We start from the raw sequence: 6,000 nt of genomic DNA on the forward strand, positions 1-6,000 counted from the left end.
TAGAATGGAACATACAGCAAGAAGATATTTATACATATAGAGAACATGAAAAGGTGGAAGTACCCATACCAACTGTAAGAGGCTAATTAATTAAGAGAAGCTATTATCAGCAGGGGAGAAAAACTTTTGAAGTGATAATCAAGATGGCCCATTTCAGGCAGTTGACACGAAGGTGTGAGGATACTTTAACATGAGGAAATAGATTCAATTAGTCATTCCCAGTCTCTGTTCAAACCTAAGTTAATGGTATCTAGTTTGCATATTAATTCAAGTTCAGTAGCTTCTCATTGGAGTCTGTTTTTGAAGTTTTCTGTTGCAAAATTGCCACCTTAATGTCTGTCACTGAGTGATTAGAGAGGTTGAAGTGTTCTCCTACTGGTTTTTGAATGTTATGATTCCTGATGTCAGATTTGTGTCCGTTTATTCTTTTATGTGGAGACTGTCTGGTTTGGCCAATGTACATGGCAGAGGGGCATTGCTGGCACATGATGGCATATATCACATTGGTAGATGTGCAGGTGAACAAGCCCCTGATGGCGTGGCTGATGTGATTAGGTCCTATGATGGTGTCACTTGAATAGATATGTGGACAGAGTTGGCATCGGGCTTTGTTGCAAGGGTAGGTTCCTGGGTTAGTGTTTTTGTTGTATGGTGTGTGGTTGCTGGTGAGTATTTGCTTCAGGTTGGGGGGCTGTCTGTAAGCGAAGACTGTAAGTTTCACTGGATCCTGAGGAATTATCTTGGAACCTGCTAACTGGTTCCCAAATCCTGCTAACCAGCCTACCGTCATCAAGTATTTAAAGGCTTTCTTTTGTCACATTGTCAAAAGTATTTTAAGCAAACACAGCACTCAGCTGCATACCATGACAAATTTTGCCTGAAGGCAGTTAAAGTGGCTTTAAAGCAATGAGGCATGCTCTAAAAATAATAATAATAAAAATAATATTATAAATTGTACATATTTCATCCCAGACAGAGTTTTTCTTTGTTTTTTATTTTTACATCTTCCAAGCCTACCAACATTATTAATAAATTAACTCTCATATTTTCATTTTCAAAATACAGAAAAACTAGGAACTGCCAATCATATGGGATCCTCCTGAATTAGGTGAACACTGACATTTGCCATGTGTCATCACAGTTGCCTACCCATGCCCTTGTAATGCTGTAAGCCAGTGACCCCTTCCTCTTTGTCACACATTTCAGGTAGCACTCAGAACTCATTGTGTGCAACTGAGGTCAACTGCCAACCAACCAAGTGCTCTGTCCTGCTCACACAAAGCTTTCCCTGAAGGCAAGAGAAAAGAATAATAAAAGGAGGAAATGGCCTGCTGAGCAAAGGCTCCGAGTCTTTTATAACAGGAGGTCGTTTTTGATTATAGGAAAAGAACCTTCTGTGGCCATGGAAACCAAAATGCCACACAAAAGCCAGAGAGTACTTGGGAGGTAAACAACTACTACCGGGTAGTATAGATGAAAGGTGATGATGCTTTTAATCTATGTAATCAATGTACTTAGGTGACTTTAATTTAATCTATGTCTGACTAGCCCTCGCCTTTTGTGTATGCTATTGTCCGCATTTTTCTCCTGCAACATTTTTAAACAAATGGAAAAAAACCCAAGATAGAATAAAAACAGTGCAGTGGCCAACCCTGATCGCCGTTCTGATGTAACCATGTTCTCATTTATTCATATGAATATCTAATCCTTCTTATACAAATTTGTGTGACTTTCTTTTTTAAACACCTGTAGTGATGAAATGCTGGAGGTAGAGACAATGACATTTGGCAAGGAAATATTTTCCATCATAGAGATGGACTTTGGAATGTTCTATTGAAAACTGGTTTTGATTTGGTTGAATTATGAACCCTTGCCAAATGCACATCTCACATGTTTAGCAGTTTTTAAATAACAGTAGTTTTAGTGACAGCTGAACATGTAGAAGGAAGTTGCACTGTGCTGTGCATGTATGCGTTGCTAATTTACCTACTCACTGAAAAACAGACTCAAGGGTAGTGCACTGATTGAACCCTTACATTGGCTTGCACAATTGAAAACCAGATGTGTCTGGTGCATAAAGTTTTCCATGACAACTGAATGTGTTCTAGGTGGGATTTTCAAAAGCACCTAAGTAATTTAGTGGGTCCAGTGGGACCAAGAAAGGGAAGAAACAAGTGTCAATGGGACTTGTGCTTCTAAGTCAGTTGGGTGGTTTTGTGCATAATATTCTCAAATGTGTAAGGTGCCCACACTTGACACAAGATTGTTCCTTGTGCAGTTGCACTTCAGGGGGTGGGAAGATGCAAAGATCTTCACTCCTTCCACCCTGCATGTCCCACATAAGGGCTGGCCGCAGCTGCAGGTGCAGTTCTTTATCTGTGCTCCTGAGGGTACATATTTGTGCTCTTAGAGGATGGAAAAACAAAACAAAACACCTTTCCAGTAAGTTAAGACCTTTTCTTAAACCCAGTAATGCAAAACCAACTGGAGCAAGCCCTCCAAACTTTGCATGTGCTGATAGATAGTCCTTTATGATGAATGGGCCCTTTGCTACATTTCAGGAGGAAAAATCTAAGTTAAAAAGATAAGTGACTGAAAAATCACCCTGAGCATGCTTAAGTCAACATCTGCTGAGATGTGTTGCAGATCATAGTGTAGAGTTTCCTTGCCTGGCCTAAGAAGCCCAGGTTTTGCTGCTAGGATAACTTGAAGAACACAGAAAATTTGGGTATGTAGAACAACAGCATTTGGTCTAATTTTGGTTGTTGGGTTTAGTGCTTGGTTTCTGGGTGGTGTTGGTGTTCTGTGATACACAGAAGGTCAGACTAGATGACCTCGTGGTCCCTCTGGCCTTAAACGCTATGGTTCTAAGAATAAGGAAGTGAGGAAAAGGAATCAATCAATACCTGGTAGAGAGGAAAGGGAAGACAAATATTATTGGCTAGTTGTCTCAACATAAAGATTCAGAAAATGGAAAAGCCACCGAAACTGAGGCTGACAACAATGTAGTGAATGGTTGTGCTTTTTATTGGCCTGAAGGAGACGTGAATTACAGTGAGACAATGAGTATCAACATGCAAATCAGGAACTGAAAGAACAGGTACACAATGTTATTCTTGAGAGGTACCTGATGCATTTTCTTGGCTCTGTTGCCTCCAGGATTTTCATGCCATTTGTAAATTTCTTCACATGTTTGTCACTTGTGCCCTATGCATACTGTCCTTTGAAAATACCTTGCAGAAGCAAACACTATTTACATCTATTGTTGTGGATGCAAAAGCTCACTTTAGTGGTACAAACCCTTTGACATAACTTGGTAGAAAATAAATATACCCAACAATCTGAAGACAACTAGCTCATTCTCTGAGTCAAATTCTGGCATAAATTATACTATGTAATCCTATGCATTTGATGAAGTGGGTATTCACCCATGAAAGCTTATGCTCCAATACATTTGTCAGTCTATAAGGTGCCACAGGACTCTTTGTTGCTTTTTAGTATGTAATCCTGTTTATGTCACTGACAGGATACAATTTGGTGCAATGTGTTTAAAAACTCTGTGCTCATGCAAACCAGTAGAAGAATGATTGGAATTGTTCCCAGCTGATTCTTCCCAATGATGGGTGGACCTGCCTATGGGACACTGCTGAGTAACAGAAGCATCAAATGGCCAATTTATGCAGCGTAGTGACCGCCATGAAATTGTATGTGACTACTGATTTTTCATTTGATTTGAATACTGATCCAAAACTCTTTGGTTAAGCAATTGTGCTTTGTCATACTTCTCTCTTCTTCCCCAACTGGAAATATAATTATTGTTACATTATGCTAATCCAACACCACTTACCAAGAAGCCGAGGTAAGAAAATTGGCTCTTTTAAAAATTAATGAGCCTTGGAAGAAAATGAAGCTGAGAAAAATTCTGAAATGACGTGAATTTCTCCTATTTTGGCGAACTAACATTCATTAGACAGTAACTCTACAATGCTCAAGGAGCTCACCCATTTCAACTGAAATTTTGCCTGAGCAAGGACTGTAAGATTTGGCCAAACTCAGAATCTGTGTTCCCATCTACCTGGAAAGATATATTGGCAGGTCTGTAGAGGGGAAATGTGCTAAAACAAACAAACAAACAAACAAACAAGCAAACAACCTTTGTTAGGACAGCAGATCCCTAAATACTTGTTAGATGTAATAAAATTTGGTCTTGGAATAAACCCTACATGAAAAATGTAGGCGTAGACACTGCTAAATTTGGGGGCCACCCAGCGGAACTTCTGCTTTTGCTGCAATTCCAGGAATTATGACATATCCACAGTGCTATCTGTAGTCCATTGGCCCTTAAATAATACTTTGATTCTCTCAGGTGTGGACAAGTGCAATGTAGCAGCTTACAAGTTTCACCTACTAGAAGGTGCTAGCACCTGGAAGAATGAAACGTAAAGGGGCTTTATATCGAACTGTATAAAAGCAGATTCCTTCTGGTTTTCCCTTTTGATATGTAATTATTTTTATTTGAGGGGAATAAAACACACTATTTTCTCTCCTCCCACCTAAAATATAGGGGTATAGGAAGCTAGAAAGACAGAGAGAGTATGCTGTGTATACTTATATGTTTCTTTCCCACGCTTGAGCACATCCTCTTACTTTGACTAAGGACGTGTGAGCTTCTACCTTTCTTTCTCACTTGGGGAGAAAAGCTGCCTCACAAGAACTCGGCCCCTGGGCAGGAGACTAAGTAAGATAAGAATCCTTATACTTATAGTAACCTTCAGCTCTCTCCTTTTGGGTCCTTTGGACTTAAGTTTTTCCTATTCAGTCTTTATCCAGGGCCTGTACAAGTACAACAATGTTGGTTACTGAAATAATAATACCAGTACAGCCCTTTGCGCTGTCACAGCTATACCAGTATAAAGGTGACTCATATTGGTACAGCTTATTCCCATTCTCTTATGGGAATAAACCAGGCCAGTACAAACACAGATTATACAGATTTAACTGTGCCTACCAGTTCGGGATTGTACTGCTTTAAGTATATCATTAGCGTATATCCATTGGATATAGTTCAAGTGGTACAACGTTTGTGTATAGACAAGCCCTAAGGCTCTCAGGTTTCTGCAAAATGCAGCTTTGTATTGTAAGTGAAAGGAAGAAAATATCTTTTTTGTCAATTTTTAGGAATTATGTTACCTATTTGTATGATTGATAAGTCTAATCTATTCTTAACATGTTTTAGCTATATTCTCACAGCTGGGGATATTAAAAAATAATTGTGTTTTACAGACATCTTTGCTTTTTGATGTTGCATCTGGTTCATCATCAGTCACAGGGAAGATAAAGTGCTATTTACAAAGATGGGGTCAAATGACTCTGGAAAGGAGATCTGAGAAGTGCCCTCCCCTGCTGGCTTTCTAAAAGGCAAGCTGAACACAAGGTGAATAGCCAAAGGAAGAAATAGACAGAGTCTATATCCCCCTCAAATCCAGAGAATTATCATCTTCAAAATAAAAAAAAATCTGTTTTTAAATGAAGATATATGTAATCTCTGGCAGGCTGCAGCCCATAGCATTGTGCATCTAAATCAATCTTGTTTTCTATCACTTATAGTCTGTGGTCATAAAATCAGAATAATGTTCAGGTGCTGGTCACCAGAGGGAGCTCATAGAGTTCAATGGCTATATTGCCAAACTGATAAACAAAATTTAATATTTTGTACAAGGACACACAGTGCTTACAAAGTACGTCCTTAGTCCATAAGCAGCTCTACAGATGTGCATGATTTCTTGAAAATAGCATTTAACTTGCCCTTTTTTCCCCATATTCAGCAAGGAGAGAAAGAAGACAACTACTTTTTTGCCTCAGAGGCCACATAGTTTTCCATAAAAGTGAGCCTGCTGCATTAATTTTTGTATGTAGTGTTAGAATGAATAGGTACATTAAAATAATACAAAAATATTCCTTAATACGCATTGCCTTAGATTTATGATAAAGCTTCAGTAG

At 38.9% G+C, this 6,000-nt stretch overlaps 1 long non-coding RNA gene across 6 annotated transcripts in view; it reads left to right on the forward strand.

The window, feature by feature from the left end:
• LOC120397861 overlaps positions 1–5,483 on the forward strand; it is a 28,759-nt gene extending 23,276 nt beyond the window's left edge. For 5 of the 6 annotated variants that reach the window (XR_005594042.1, XR_005594045.1, XR_005594054.1 and 2 more), the window contains one exon: positions 5,284–5,483. This is a non-coding gene — a long non-coding RNA (uncharacterized LOC120397861). Of the gene's footprint in view, positions 1–1,206; positions 1,481–5,283 lie in introns of all 6 variants that reach the window. The other variant, XR_005594044.1, reaches the window with a different exon arrangement.
• The last annotated feature ends 517 nt before the right edge of the window (positions 5,484–6,000 follow it).

The sequence above is a fragment of the Mauremys reevesii genome, linkage group 1, assembly GCF_016161935.1.
Source record: "Mauremys reevesii isolate NIE-2019 linkage group 1, ASM1616193v1, whole genome shotgun sequence".
NCBI lineage: Eukaryota > Metazoa > Chordata > Testudines > Geoemydidae > Mauremys > Mauremys reevesii.